This window comes from Artemia sp. Qi Xiang Cuo, chromosome 10 (genome assembly GCF_049724085.1).
Source record: "Artemia sp. Qi Xiang Cuo chromosome 10, ASM4972408v1, whole genome shotgun sequence".
NCBI classification, from domain to species: domain Eukaryota; kingdom Metazoa; phylum Arthropoda; class Branchiopoda; order Anostraca; family Artemiidae; genus Artemia; species Artemia sp. Qi Xiang Cuo.
The window spans coordinates 14532562-14549719 of NC_142803.1; the positions used below are offsets into that span (position 1 = coordinate 14532562).

The following is a 17158-nucleotide window of genomic DNA, read 5'->3' on the forward strand; positions in this document are numbered from 1 at the left end:
ACGCAATCAATTTCTCGGAAATTTAGTTCCCCTTCGATTACGTAATCAATTTCTCGGAAATCCATTTCCCCTTCAATTATGCAATCAATTTCTCAGAAATCCATTTCCCCTAGGGAGTCTATGCCCATATATCGTGCCTCGTCACGAGTTATAGATCAATACATTCCCCCCCCCCCACTGTTAATGCGCTTGTGCAAATTTCACCCCGGAGTCAATAAACTTGAAAACAAAAAATAAATCGACCTTGAAAAAAGGGGTCATTGACCCGTTCGTGGATCGATAATCCTTGAATAAATTATAACCTGTCAGCGTTAGACCAAATTGTAGATGGCAGCACATGTGTTCGTACGGGGCTGGTACCCCCATATCTACTTATATCTTTCTTTCATCTTGTTTCATTTTTATGTATTTTGATGGACTCCACCCTAACTTCTTCAAACTGTTATATCTTTTAAATTCTGAACTACCATAGGAATCTTGTGTTTCATTTTCTCTCAGAAATGACATGAATATTTGCATTCATAAAACAAAAATCATAAGATCAGATTTTAATCCTGTTGTTGGTTGTACGTCCATATGGAATTCCTATCGGTTAAAATTCGCCTTTGTCATTCTTATGGACGAATTTAAAAAAGAGCTAAAAAACCACCTTTTATTACTAGAGAGTTAGTTCTCTCATCCCTTCTACTTTTCTCCTTTATCTTTCCCTTTCCGTTTGTTTAATTTATTTATTTTGACCTGCATAGCATTTTTTTCTGTTGTCTAATTATTTTTTTCTTTTTCTTTTTTTCCTCTTGCCTTTTGTTTGATTTTAGAGCTTTTATTTAATTTTATGTTTACTCTCCCACCCTCACAGGCCAAAAAGCCTTAATGTGGAGGGGGGGAGATCTAAGGTTTTGAATTTTTTTTCCGTTTTCTTTAAATAAATTGACTGATTAATCGATTGGTTGAGAATCAATTCACTTATGCTTAAAGGATGCTTTTGTATTCAGAAATCATATGGTGTCCTAAAATTTGAAGAGTAAGGAGATTCTGCCTATAGTATACTTGAAATGAAATTGAGAAACGACATTATAAAAATAAAATCATAATTTCCCCATTAAAACTATGACCAACAAATTCTACGTGCACATTTGAGAAAATCAAAAAATGAATAAAGATGGGGTGCAATCCAGCCTAAGAGCGAAATTAATTTAAAAAAAAAAAGTTTTCCCGAGGGAAGTAAAGAGCGAAGTTGAAACTTAAAACAGACAAAAATTATTACTTTACAGCCTATTTAATATATACTAATATGTTAAATAAACCAACTAGTATAAATAAACCAACTAATTATGTTTCCCTATGCTTTTAGGATTATACAAAACTAGCGCTTTACTGAAAACACAAAATAATATAGGACTATGGTACCGTAAAAGTAAACCAACTAAGATTACTTTTTATAGAATCAAAATATTATCAATCCCTATTAGGGTCAATCCCTTTTAAGATAAAGCAATAATCCATTTTAGGATTTTCTTTATTATTTTACATAAAACATAAAATCGCGAAAAAGGAAGAAAACGAGAACAATTAACAACCAGTGAAAAAATTGAAAAATTTAAGCCAAAGATTTTTTAGTACTTTCATAAGAGCTATTTATTCTAATTAACGGCCTTTGTGATTAAGGGGTCATTTTTAAAGAATTGGAACAAAATTCGAACTTTAGCTTAAAGAGCAAGGTATTTACTAGGGGGCAAACCTCCTAATATACGTATTAAAAATATATGAATATGGAAGCTCATTACGTAAGTTAATTCATAAGTTACGTATATTTATTACTAATAAAACGTTCGTAAATAAAATTCAACAAGTTTCGAGAAAGCCATTTAACCAAATAAAAGTAAAATTAATATACAAATTTTGTTTTAATTATTCATGCACGGTGAGCCAAAATCAAAACCTGTATTAATTAAAGAAAGCTGTCCCCTCCTCAACGCCTTGCTCTTTACGCTAAAGTTTGACTTTCTCACAACTCTATTTTTTTTAAACAATAAAAAAATTTATAGTAAAGAGCGAGGCGTTGATGAGGGGACAGCCCCTTTCATATACGGAATAATTTCTGTTCGTTTTAAGTTTTAACGTCGTTCCTTACTTTCAGTTAGAAAAAACTTGTTTTTTTATTTCATCTCTATTAAGAGCTACCTTTTGGTGAATGTGCTTTTTTTATCTCAACTGCCTCCCTGAAAACTTGCGTGATACCTTTAACGGGGGCAACAATGGAGGTTTCGTCAAACAAAATGAAATGGTGTGGACTCTCATACACATGTTGCGCCAAGGCGGAATCAAAATCCCCAGGCCTTTGGCGTAACCTCATGGCCTTGTTGATTGAGGACCTATGTTCAGATAACCTCTTCCCCAATTGCTGTTGGTTCTAACAACATAAAAGCAGCCACAAGAACAAGGAATTCTATTAACACCACTACCTAGAATGGGGCTGGTTTTATCTTTGCCATTGTTAAAAAAGTTCTGTGTAATATTTGAATTCTTAAAGGTGACATTAAGCCTATGTTTTTGAAGGATTCTTTTCAATTTGTCACTCAATTTTGGAATGTAGGGTAGAACAGTGAAAAGTTTCTTATCATCCACCAATGGGAAGGTATCTGTTGGGGTTTGTGGATTTGATGCATTCTTTTCTGCCTTTTTTCGTCTTTTGTCTATAATAGTCTCAAGTATTTTTATAGGGTAGCCATTACAAAATAAAATGTCCTTAATACAGTTCAATTCTGAGTCTATGTGAGGCTCTGAGCATATTCATATTACTCGGTAAACCAAAGAAATAAAAACTTTTCTTTTTATGCAGGGAGATTTGTTTGAGGAAATATACTAATAATTATGGTTATGTATAGATTTTCTATAAATATAAAATTCGAGGCCAGGATACTTAGTAAAAATTAAGACACCAAGAATAGTAGCTTTTTGTTTATGTTCTAGCTCTAAAAGGAAGTGAAGGTTAGAGTTAAAATTACTTAGATGAGTTAAGAAGGAGTTAAGTCCACAAACCGACCCCAGAACCGATGTTTCATAGGAAAATTTTTCAGAGCAGAGATTTGAATGAATTCCATATAAAAAGTTGATAAAAATAGTGAAAGACTTGTACCCATGGGTAAACCCCTGATTTGTGGGAAAAATTGATTATTATATCGGAAATATGAGGAGGAGCTATTGCAAAGTTTAATTTGGTGTCACTTCTTCATAATAGCTCAGTCCAGTGATTGGCTCTCGTTTGGGTTCTTAAAAGGAAATGTCATGATTAGTATGTACACAAGTTCGAAGTAAGGCCTTATTGATAGTATTAAGACTATAGACTAGCTTTAGAATTTGCATCATAGCTTGAAATTCACTCTTATATAGAGAGAAATAATCAGATTTCCAGAGTTCATATTATGTCTTATTTGATCTTCAATTCAAGTGATACTAAAGCATATTTCTTAAAATTTAAGACTATACATTACCCACTATTGGTATAATAGCTGATGAGAGCACAATTCTACTTGACAAATCAATCCCATATTTCTGTATGCTGTTCAATTACTTCGCGGCTATTAAAAAATATTTAGTTTTACGCTTATGTTTTTAAGATACTTTTAATTGTATACTGAAAGTTAATAATGTCAAAACTGGTGTAAGACTATGAAAAAGCTTTATAGATTCGTTTAGTGTTGTTAGGATACATACTCATTTTGACTCTTAAATCAATAATCCTGTTTTTTATGCTTCACTTTTGTGTTTTCAGTATATCGCTAGTTTTGTATAATCCTAAAAGCATAGGGAAACATAATTAGTTGGTTTATTTATGCTAGTTATATCAATATATATTAAATAGGCTGTGAAGTAATAATTTTTGTCCGTTTTAAGTTTCAACTTCACTCTTTACTTCCCTCGGAAAAACTTTGTTTTTTTTTAAATTAATCTTTGTTCGTGTTTTATTAAAATTTAATGCAGAAACAAAGCTGCCATGATCTGTTTTATTTATTCGGAATAATGTAACAATTTGCATCCTATGTACCATCCTACCTTTTTTATTGTTTTTTTAATATAAATAGTTTTTCCATTTTTCTTTCCCTACTCAGCTTATCAAAAACTTGCATTTCCCCCTTATATCAGCTATTCGCCGAAACAATTGATAAATAGCAGAAAACACTTCCTAGAGAATATGCAGAAAGTAGGTAACATTTAGACGTTTAGCAATTAGCACTGAAAATACTTCCTAGAATACAATATTTCTTATGTCATATAAGAATACTGAATTTTCAACAATTCATCATTCTTATTTTGAACTAGCTCATATGGTACATATAAGTACATAAATTGAAGAAAAAATTAATTCCATGGATTCAACGGCTGATTTTCAACAAAAAATAGTAAGTCTGTTATTATTTTCCTCAGATTTTGAATGGAAAATATTTATATTGATAGCTTGTTCTATTTGAATATTTGATTATATTTACTAAGGCAGCCACTGATGCCATAAAGAATTGCCCCTTCTTTCTCTGAAGAAATAAAATTTCAAACAAAATATCATTCAAAACATTGAATATAATAAGAAATCACTAATATTCTAATAAAGGGAGTGTGCAGGAGAAGCAGGCATGCCAGCCCTAGTGATTTATCACTATTTCTAGTAATTTTTTATGTTGCCTAGTGATCTTTTTCTAGCTAGTGATTTCTGTTCTAAAACTAGTGATTTTTACCTAAATCTAGTGATTATTCACGATATAGCGCGTAGATTCATGATTCAATATAATAAATGATACAACAAGCTAACTATTAAAAAAAAAAAACACAAAATAGTGATTCACTACAGTTCCTAATATGTTCCAGATTAGCGTTTATGCAAATATACCGCCTTTGAAAGCACGTAGATGTGAGAAACAGCTTTCTAACGAGCCATTAAGCATCTCTCTATGATGTTCTGGTAAACTGCTAGCCCTAGAAAAGAAAAAAGGGAAAAAAAATCGAGAGACAGATCATTGCTACCCATGCAAAAAAGTGATTTTCCTTGTTGTTCAAGGTGGGGGACTGTAATTATCCTACAAAAGGTTATCGACCATGCTGATTCCAATGGTGCACTTTTATTTCGATTTGACGCCATTTTCATGGGGTTTCAGGCCTTTTTTTCGAAATCACCATAAATTCCTTTTCGCAATAAACTTCTACTTCTAAGACGAACCAAAATAATAGCTACCATTCCTAAATTTTAAAGAGTTCATAGTGAATTCTTCCAACGGACTAATGAGACTTACTAAGGGGGCTGGGAGGGGGAGTATACGGTGAGGGTTCCCTGTAAATCTCCAATTAAGGGTTTTGGACCACAATTATTACAATGGTACCGTTTTATACTTTGAAACTTTTAAACTTAAGAAGTGGCACAAAAGGTGCCATTTTTTGTGCTATTTTACACTTACGGATGGCAAAACTGATTAAAATCACGTAGCAATAGCTTTCAAATTAACCATTAAAAATCTCTCTAAGAAGTTCTGGCAGCCCACTAGCCCCTAGCTTTCCACTTAAGACATGGCATCAATAGTGCTATTTATAGTGCCATTTGGCAGTTGCAGGTTGTAGAATTCATAAATAAAACGTAGATATGAGATATAGCTTTAATGTTAGCTATTAAACATTTGTATAAGATGTTTTTGTAGCCCGCTAGCCTCCCCCCCCTTGAGAAATGGCACAAAATGTGCCATTTTTGTGCCATATGGCACTTGCAGATAGTGGAATTTACAAAAAGCACGTAGATGTGAGAAACAACTTTCTATTGAGCCATTAAGAATCTCTCTATGATGTCTGGTAAACCGCTAGCCCTGAAAAAAAAAGAAAAAAAGGGAGACACATCAGTGCTACCTATGCAAAAAGGTCATTTTTATTGGTGTTCAAGGTGGGGAACTGTAATTATCCTCCAAAAGGTTCTCGACCATGCTGATTCCAGTGATAAACTTTTTATTTCGATTTGATACCATTTTCAAGGGGTTTCAGGCTCTTTTTCGAAATTACCATAAATTTCTTTTCGTAATAAACTTTTACTTATAAGATTAACCGAAACAATAGTTATCATCCCTGATTCAGTGTCAAATGGCATTTTTTTTCTCACCAGAAAGTTCTTTTAAAAACACTTTTTTCAACTTTTGATTACTATGGGCTTTGGTTCGCTCTTTACTAGGTTGCAGCTGCCGCTGCAACCATGATATAGAATAAAGTTCAAATTTAGAGGACAATAAAAACAAAAGAATGAATAATTTCATATTACATTCAACAGATGGATTGAAAAAATTCTGTCATTAAAAAATAATTTGGTCAAAAAAAGGAAAATAGGCACTTTTTGACCAAAAATTTGAAAATGTAAGGTTCACTTGGGCATTTTGACCATTCAACCCCTCAAAAATATACGCCAATATAGGCGTATTTTGTAAACATGAGAAAATTGGCAAAAAAAATATATTGCACTATAAACAAAAGAAGCGCTTATGCACTAGTTTAATTGAGACCTTTTTATTAAAATGTACTGTGTTTTGATTGAGGGCATCTTTAAAGAGATCTCTGGAAAATAAATCGTAGATATCTCGATTCTCGATATCTCGATAAAAAGCGCTATCTCGTAGAGAAACATTTCTGTTTTCTAAAATGAAAAGCCATATGAAGTCACTCAGAAATGCGGTGAGAAGCAAAGGATATGCCGTGTAAATGCTAGCTTGTCTTAAGCTTAATTTGGTTATTTATTTTTCTTTCGGGGATATACTTTTCATTAAGTTATAGAGTGATTTATGGTTCTTTCACGCTTGAATTATTATTCCAGTTCATTCCTACTCGTCTTTAATTTGATGTAGCTATTAAATTTTCTTTGAAAAAAAAAATCTATTGTGGAAAAAGGCTTTTTAAATTCATAATTTTCAAAGAATATCGAAATGTTCACCAAATGGAATATTCTCTTTCGGCTAGCAAAGTGAAAACACTTTAAATTCAACCTTTATTTATATTGACTCGTCTTTTCTTTGTAGCCAATCAAAGGTTGAAACGCAAGAACCCTCAAGTAATCATTTTTGAATATAGGGCATATGGTTTTAATACACTTGTAAAAATGTTAGGACGAACCTGTTTTACAAATCCATATCTTTTAGAAATTAATGAAAAAACTTTTTCCACAAAACAAGTTTTTCAAAGAAAAGTAAAGAATTCCATTAAACAAAAAATTAGCAAAAATAAAATCAAATTATCTACTAAGCGTGAAACTACCACAAATCAGCATCGACAACTAAATGAAACCCAAAACGAACAGAAATAACAACAATTAACCGAGTCAAACTCAAAACGAGCAGAAATTAACATAAGTTGGGCGCAAAACCCCTATGCCTTCCCAAGGCCAGAACAAAATTTTAACTTTACTGAGAAAAATATAAATGTTTTTACTTTTATAACTTTAATAAATCAAATAATATTAACATTTTGATTACTAGATATCAGTATATGTATATTAAACTGACAATGCACATTCATTTGAATTTTTTCAGTAAAGTGCAAATTTTGTTCTGGCCTTGGGAAGGTATAGGGGTTTTGCGCCCAACTTATGTTAATTTCTGCTCGTTTTGAGTTTGACTCGGTTATTTGTTGTAATTTCTGTTCGTTTTGGGTTTCATTTATTTATTGATGCTGATTTGTGGTAGTTTCACGCTTAGTAGATTATTTGATTTTATTTTTGCTAATTTTTTGTTTAATGGAGTTCTTTACTTTTCTTTGAAAAACATATTTTGTGGAAAAAAATTTTCTTTAATTAATTTGTGTTTGTTTTATATTTACATAGTCTTTTCAGGGAAAAAGAAAATAATACTTTAAATCTTTTAGTTTTTTAAGACTTTTTAGTTTGGCCTGCTATTTGTATGCTGGAGAAAAATTTTCAGCAATTTTTAGCAATATACACCTTCTTAAAAATCCGGACACAAATAGTTGGGTTTAATTTCCGTTGATACCTCCTCTAGCTGACTTGAAATAGAGAACTTGATACCCTTCACAAAAAAATATGTTTGATTTCATTGATAGCTTGGATACACTTATGCTCTTTTGATTTGGTTAAATCTTAAAATCAGAAATTGCCCCGAAAGTTGCAACATTTTATCCCAGGTTGTTCTTGGGATACTGCTGAGATGCCTTATTGGGAATTAGCATTAACACAGTGCATACTGATTTAATCTTAATGAAAAATTTATTTTTTAAACCTAATTGGAAAATGGGAGGGTGGGCGTGGGACGATAGAAGTGGAAGGGGGATTAGTTGCCCCGCAATCACTTTCGACTATTAAAAAGGGCATCAGCCCTTTCTATTTTCAATCGAATGAGCCCTTTTGGAAGTTCCCAAGACAACTCCTTCGATACGAAGGGCCCTGGTCTAAACAACAACAACAACAAAAAATATAACTAATCACTTTCGTTCATTAAAAAGGGTACTAGCCATTTGAATTTCAAACCGAACGAGCCTTTTTTCAAGTTTCTACGACAAAGATTTCAATAAAAACCTTATATGCTCCCAGGGCATAACTTATAACCCTTGCCCTGAAGACTTTGGGGGGAGTGTCCTGATCCAATGTATATTTTCCTGAACTTTGAACTGCGTGGAACAAAATGGCTATATCAAAATCTTTATTGGATGTGTTTGGGAAATTGATGGGCGTGAGAGGGGTTAGTCACTCTCCAATCACTTTCAACTATTAAAAAAGGCACTAGCCCTTTCAATTTCAAATTGAAGGAGCCCTTTTGAAGTTTCTACGCTTTCAATAAAAACCTTATATGCCCCCAGGGCATAATTTAAAACCTTAGCCCTGAGGGCTTTGCGGGGTTGTCATCCTCAAAGACCTAATTTCCAGAACTAGGTTGAATAAAATGGCTATCTCAAAGTTTTGATTAGATGTGTTTGGGGAAAAGGTGGGCGTGAGAGGCAGGTTAGTTGCCCTCTAATGACTTTTGACTATTAAAAAGGGAACTAACCCACTGAATTTCCAATCAAATGAGCCTTTTTTACAGTTTCTACGACAACGCCTTCTATAAAAAAAACTTATATGCCCCAAGGCATAACTTACAGCCCTTGCCCAAAGGGCTGTGGGGGACTGTCCTCAAGAACATAATTTCTATCTGTAAATAAACTACGCTTAACAAAATGGCTATCTAAAAATTTTTATTGGATTTGTTTCGGGAAATGGTGGGCGTGGAAGGGGTGTTAGTCGCCTTCTAATCACTTTCGAATATTAAAAAGGGCAAAAGCCACTCCAATTTCCAATTTAATGAGCGCTTTTTGAAGTTTCTGCGACAACTTCTTCGTTGCGAAGTGTCCTGCTCTAAAGGAAAAAATTAATAAATAATACATTGTGCCAACATCGGTCTTATATGCCCCCAGTGCATAACTTAAATCCCTTGCCCTGAGGGTTGTGGGGGTAGAGGCACTAGCCCTTTGAATTTCCAAACGAATGAGCCCCTTTTGAAGTTTCTACGACAACGCGTTCTATAAAAACCTTATATGCCCCCAGGGCATAACTTAAAACCCTTGCCTTAAGGATTGTATGGGAGTGTCCTCCTCAAAAATATATTTTATATCTGAAAATCAACTACGCTGAACAAAATGGCTATCTCAAAATTTTGATTGGATGTGTTTGGGGGAATGATGGGCTTGGGGAGGGGGCTAGTTGCCCCCCAATCACTTTCAACTATTAAGAAGGGTACTAGCCCTTCGAATTTCCAATCGAATGAGCCTGTTTTGAAGTTTCTACGACAACGCGTTCTATAAAAACCTTATATGCCCCAGGGCATAACTTAAAACCCTTGCCCTAAGTGTTTAGGGGGAGTGTCCTCCTCAAAAACATATATTCTATCTTAAAATCAACTACGCTGAACGAAATGGCTATCTCCAAATTTGTATCCAATTTGTTTGGGGGAATTGTTTGGGGGGCTAGTTGCCCTCCAATCACTTTCGACCATTAAAAGGGCACTAGAACTCTCAATTTCCAAACGAATTAGCCAATTTTGAAGTTTCTACGACGACCCCTTCCATATAAAGTGCCCTGCTCTAAAGGACAAAATAATAAATAGTACACTGTACCAACATCATTCTTATATGCCCTCAGGGCATAACTTAAAACCCTTGCCCCGAGGGTTGTGGGGGAGTGTCCTCCTCAAAAATATATTTTCTATCTGGAAATCAACTAAGCTGAACAAAATGGCTATCTCAAAATTTTGATTGCATTTGGGAGGGGGAAGGGGGGCTAGCTGCCCTCCAATCACTTTCAACTATTAAAAAGAGCACTAGCCCTTTGAATTTCCAATCGAATGAAGCCCCTTTTGAAGTTTCTACGACAACGCTTTCTATAAAACCTTATATGACCCCAGGGCATAACTTAAAACCCTTGCCCTGAGGGTTGTGGGGGAGTTTCCCCCTCAAAATATATTTTCTATATGGGAATCAACTACCCTGAACAAAGTGGCTATTAAAATTTTTATTGGATGTGTTTGGGGGAATGATGGACGTAGCTGGGGGGCTAGTTGCCCTCCAATCACTTTCGACTATTAAAAAGGGCACTATCTCATTGAATTTCCAACCGAATGAGCCAGTTTTTAAGTTTTAACGAGAACGCCTTCTATGAAAATCGTATATGCCCCCAGGGCATAACTTGAAACTCTTGCCCTGAGGGCTCTGGGGGAGTGTCCTCCTCAAAAATATATTTTCTATCTGGAAATCAACTACGCTGAACAAAATGGTTATCTAAAAATTTTGATTGGATGTTTGTGGGAAAATGATGGGCGTGGGGGGGGGCTAGTTGCCCTCCAATCACTTTCGACTATTAAAAAGGGCACTAGCCACTCCAATTTCCAATTGAATGAGCCCTTTTCGAAGTTTCAGCGACAACTCCTTCGATACGAAGTGTCCGGGTATAGAGAAAAAAAAAACACATTGTGCCCACATCGTTCTTTACTTAGGCACCACTAGCGCGCTGCCTATGAAATATACTTACAATTATTAAATTACTTTTTATTGGGTAAAAGAGTGTAGACAAATCTACTTACTGTATTTTCTTGGACAAAACTATATGAATTTTAAGCATATTAAATATTGACAAAAATTTATAGGAAAAAAGATTTTGCAGAGTAGAGCTGACAGTTCCTAGCTGTGTCAAATTTGTGTACTATGATCGTAATCTTAAATTTTGACCCAAATCTGTAAACAATAAAACTAATCACAATACGGTTTTAAATATACAACGACCTGTACCTGTAGGTCATGGCTGGACCTGTTGGTCCAGCCAGAATATTAGCATTCCGTGGTAACTTTCATGGTTTTTGAATAAAGAGAAAAACAATGATTTTCTAAGATACGTATCCATCAGTATATTTTCCTCTCTACTAGTACGCAAAAAAAGCCTAATTGGTAATATTTTAACTAAAACCTCCAGGGACGGAGCAATATATTTTCAGAGCTGTGTTTAGCCAAGGGCTCTATTTGTAACATTTACAAGAGCAAAAGAATAATCAGTTGTCACTTTTTTTGTTTAAAGTGAGCATGGCACTTAGTTTTCTCTTGACAAAGGGCTTAGTTGGCTTGGAGGCATGGGAATGTCATGTGACGTTTTTTTTAGTTTGCACAGGTCATGGGACTGTCAGCTGGCACCTGAGAAGGAGTTTTATTGAAATGGACGTGTGCAGATTTGGCATTTCTTATTTGATATTTCTAAGCGTTGCACTTTGATACAGAAATTGTCATTTGATGAGTATTTTATTTCTAGTTTAATATTAATATTTTACAACCCAGGATATTTGCTCAGAGGGGAGGGATCAATAAAAAGCCCCTGGAAGCCTCTACCATCTCCTTTCTTTAAAGTTCTGCCCCTTCACTTTACCTTTTCTACTGTTGATATTTCAGACTAATCGAATTGCAAACGCATCTGACGATTTAAGAAGTCACATTAATTCTCTTCGGCTTGGTTCAGATGATCCCCTGTTAAATTCATCAGAAGTGCCAAGTGTTAATTTTGACGTAAGAAAAAATTACATATTTGTATTGCTCCATATTCAGAAAACTGGAGGGAGACAGTAAGTATTTCAATGTACAGTTTTTCTACTGAATATGTGGATGTAGATGTCGATTTAGTATACTTTATTTCAAATTGTTACAGGTTTATATAGTTTAGTCAGTTAACGTTCTAGGATGTTCTCTTATTATAATCAGATTAAATTAGCTTAAAAAATTATATGTTAAAGTTTGGTATATCTGATATGCTTTTATTTGCCATGATACTCAGTTAGGTAAACCTCACTAGACGGATATTAAAACATAAGCCTTTTTTGCAGGTAAATGTACCTTTAAAGAGCTTTCCCAGTGTTAATTTTCTTCTTACGACCTTTTTATTCTACTATGTACCCTTTCAGTTACAGTACCATATAACATAGTAAACCATCATCTTTAATTACAGCGCAATTATCTTTGACCCTGAATTAGGAGCTTTATTGTTTTAATGAATGCAAATTGTAAAGCAGCTACAAATGGTATTTCCTCAAGAAATAATTTAATGGTATTTTCCTTTTTCTATTTAAAGAAATATCCTAGCTATTTTATAATTATCATATTAATGAAAATTTATTTATCCTTTTGCAATGTCCATATTATTTCTCTTTCTGTGGTAATTGTAAATAGTTAAATGTTCCCAATGCCAATGACTTCCCGGTTGACAATGTCAATGTTTTGAGAGTTTTTATAATATTACTTTAATAGTTTTTTATATTTTTCATTATTTTCCTCAAGTTTAATAGATCCAGGGCTTACAAAATTCAACATGGAGACGAGAGTGGGACTGCGATACCTTTTTTCATACACATCTGAGGCCAATTTTGACTAAAGATATACTAGTACTTGAGGATTTTAAACGATTATTTGCCGTATTTTAGGAGCTGGACTCGACATATTGAAAGCGCCAAGAATTAGAGTTGAAATCGGTTATAAATTACAAATCTAGTTACAAGAACCTTTAAAACAGGACTCTGAAGTCGAAGTTTTACTGCTGCCCCCCTAGCAATCATTTCCAGAGGGCAAGGTTAATATTAGATGCATATTTTTAGACACTGTTGAGGTATTTCTGAGAGCTATTAACGAAAATGCCTCGTTTCTTTGAGCAAAGACTTTGAAAATTGCACACCATCTTTGCAGTCATATTAAGTAAAACGTCTATGAAAAAAATTGTCAGTGTGAAGAAAAACTTGGTACTTCTAACAGAAAGCGTGTTAGCGTATACAAAAAATTGTTACTTCTAAGAGAAACTTGTTATCTTTGACGGAAAACTTGTTGCTATTAGAAAATATTTATTACTATTGAAAGAACCCTGTTACTTTCTAGAGAAAGTTTATAGTCTTATGTAAAACTTTGTTAGTATTAAGGAAAATATGGTTACTTCTAAGCAAAAATATGTAGTGTTAAGAAAAACTTGCTGCTTCTAGCAGAAACCTGTTAGCATTAACAGAAAGTTTTTACTTCTAAGAGAAATTTGTTATCTTTTGGGTCAGACGGTTCCATTGAGTAGTAATAGTGTGGCATTGTGGCAAGAGTTGCTTGGAGTATCACCCGCTAGCAATGAATTGCTGAGTTCCACTTCAAGTAAAAATAGGGTTTAATTAGATTCATGAGCTCATTTCCTTGAGAAAAGGTTGAAAATTTTCAAAGGGAATGATGAAGGTTTGGTTCCACATGGATGACGAAGGTGGAGGTGTGTAATGCTACTGTTGTGTGAAGCGATTTGGAGGTTATTATGATAAGCTTGGCTTGAAAAACTTCAATCAATTGGTTAAAGTATAATTTTTAACAATAAATGTCTGAAAAATGTCTTGGGGGTGATGGGGCGATGTCAGAGGGTGCAAAAGAGCAGTAATAGTGTGGCATTGTAGCGTGAATTGCTTGGAGTATCAAACTCTAGCAATGTTTTGCCAAGTTCTGCTGTTCAAGTAAAAAAGTTTCAATATAGATTCATGAGCTTATTTTCGCTGGGAAAAGCTTGAAAATTTCCTAGGGGGAGGGGGGGATTTGATGAGGGGTGGTGTCACACTGATGATGGAGGGGGAGGTGTGTAATGCTATGGTAGTGCAGAGAGCTTATCGATCCGAGCAAACATCCAGTGAATTTTCTGTTTGGGAAACAGCCTGTCACATAGAATCTATTCCCAAGAATGTAAAAAAATAAAATGTATATTGGTATATTGGTATATTGGTGTATATTGGTTTATATATATATATATATATATATATATATATACATATATATATATATATATATATATATATATATATATATATATATATATATATATATATATATATATATATATATATATATATATATATATATATATATATATATATATATATATATATATATATATATATATATATATATATATATATATATATATATATATATATATATATATATATATATATATATATATATATATATATATATATATATATATATATATATATATATATATATATATATATATATATATATATATATATATATATATATATATATATATATATATATATATATATATATATATATATATATATATATATATATATATATATATATATATATATATATGCTTAAAAGAGGCTTAAAAATAGTAGCTAAAAAACTTCCTATATCCGTAGCTGGAGAACTATAACATGCTACAATAGGACGTAACGGAATATCTTTCTTATGGATTTTAGGTAGACCATAAAACTTAGGGGCTGAACGACCTTTGGGGTAAAATTTTATGTACATTTGAGGGGTAATTAATCTAGTATCTTTTAAAATTCCTAGTTCTTTCTCAACTGCTGTTTGTATTTGTCTGTGGGTTCAGTTTTTATTTCTTTGTAAGTATTTTTATCAATTGAAAGGGTTTTAAATTTCAATTCATAATCTGCAGAGTTTAAAATTGCGACTGTGTTTCTTTTTTCCTCTCTCGTTATCAATGTGTTTTGCTCTTTTTTCAAGTTTTGGAGGATTTGATTTTCTCTATTTGTTTGAGTTGAAAGTGACAAAGATGGCCTATAATCAAGAATACTCTTTACAATTTCACCTCTGAGTAGGTCTGGATTTTCGACTTCACCATGAGAGCTAAAAATAGCAGACTCCACGCCCGTAATAATTTCTAATGTATTTACGTGTGTTTGAGCCATTGCAAATTTTGGTCCTTTTGAAAGAATACTTAGCTCCTTGGATGTAAGAACCTTAGAGGATAGATTTTCCAAAGGAGGACCAGGACAAAATCTAGGAAGGAAAATCCGTGTTTGTTGAAACTGTTGAAATTCCGCTTTTGAGAATTTTTTCTATAAACGAGTTTTTACTAAATGGAATATGTGTCGGAAAGACTTATGTGAGATTTGTAAAATTTGGTGAAAATCTTGAAGGGACGAAATCTGATATAATAAGGATTTGAAATTTAATATTTTGTTACTAAGGACGTGTCTTTTGGATCTATGGTCTTTTAAGATATGTGTTAAAATGTTTAAACTCATTCTCTGAATATACGGGCCTTCAGATTGTGTTCCTAAGTGTAGGTTGAAACGTAAAGAAGGTGGAAGAATTCGATGTCTTTGGCAAGTTTCTAAGAAATTGAACTGACAAATAAGATTTGCATGTTTTTTAACACAATTTAAAAAATCTAAAACAATATTGGTCCAATGCTCCCTGTACACGGTGAAAAATCCGTTCGTACTTTTACGCTAAATTATGGTGCAGCAAGTGGGCCTTATGTTAAAAAAGCGTACTTTTACTAACGGACGCTAATTCTGCGTTTTTCAGTCAGAGGGCTAAAAATAAGGTCTTCTAGCGTACATTGTGACTGATTTAACGTTATGGGTGGACCCACTGTATTCATCACAGCCAATCCCTGTGATCCTGAAATTACAATTTTTCAACATAAAATGACCCTTTTTTGTTGCGAAACTACAGTCATTTAGCGTAGTTTTTCGTTGGTTTTGCGTGAGAGAAGTGGCCTTCCAGTTTCATTTCTACCTATCAAAGAAGCCTCCGCGTCTCGCTTTTTTGGCGTACAACTAGACATCTTTAGCGTAAATGGATAATGATTAGCCTTTAGGGGCGGGGCAACCCATACTAGTTTTTATGGGAGGGGGGGGGGGGGGGCTCCACGTGATTTTTTAGTGTCGGGACAAAATGATTTTTTTGGAGAGGGGAGGGTCCCGAGTTGTAATTTTAAATTGCAGCTTTTACAATTTGATTAATTGTAAAACTAATATAGTACAACTATATTAGGAATATGTACAAGTATTATTCAAACCAACATTATTGTTCAAAAATTGGCAAAAATAGTGTATAATCTAACAGCTGTATTACAATTAAATTGTTTCCAATAGCAAACAGGCTACCGAACGACTGGAAAACAGTAGTTTGACAGGTGTAGCACAATCGAATCCTAATGTATTAAATAAAAAAAACAGCTTTTTCAACTGAAAGTAAGGAGCAACATTAAAACTTAAAACGAATCGAAAATCTATATGATGGGGTTTCCCCCCTAGTCAATACCTAGATCTTTACGCTTAAATTCGAATGTTGTTCTAATTCTTTAAGAATGACTATTGAAGCACAAAGGCCGTTTAATTAGAATAGACAGCTCTTTTGAAAGTACTGAAAGAAAAGTTTAGCGTAAAGAGCGAGGTATTTACTATGGGGCACCCCCCCTCATATACGTAATAATTTCTTATCGTTTTAAGTTTTAATGTTGCTCCTTACTTTAAGTTCAAAAAAGTTGTTTTTTTAATTTATTTCTGATGGTTTTCTTAGATAATACTTGGAAATCCGACGCCCCCTTCATAGAAATATTCCTCCCCCATGAAAATATCCTGCCAAGTAATCCCCTTACCCCGCCCCACCGCCCATCTACAAAAATCCCACCTGAAAACGTCTCTAGGTTTCCCAATAACCAATACTTTATGTAAACAATGGGCAAAGTTCATAACTTGCAGCCCTTCCCCCTAGGGCTTTGGGGGATTAAGTCATTCTTTATAGACATATTTATTACATTTTCGACTATGCTGAACCAAATGATTATTTCAAAATCTCGATTGGGTGACTTTGAGAAAAAATGAGCGTGGGA

General features: G+C 33.6%; 1 pseudogene across 1 annotated transcript in view; it reads left to right on the forward strand.

Moving 5' to 3' along the window:
- Positions 1-17158, forward strand: part of LOC148947501 (heparan-sulfate 6-O-sulfotransferase 2-like) — a 142353-nt pseudogene that overhangs the window by 68797 nt on the left and 56398 nt on the right. Inside the window, exon 4 of the transcript XR_016142366.1 lies at positions 11932-12101. The product of XR_016142366.1 is annotated as a heparan-sulfate 6-O-sulfotransferase 2-like (transcript). The remainder of the gene's footprint in view (positions 1-11931; positions 12102-17158) is intronic.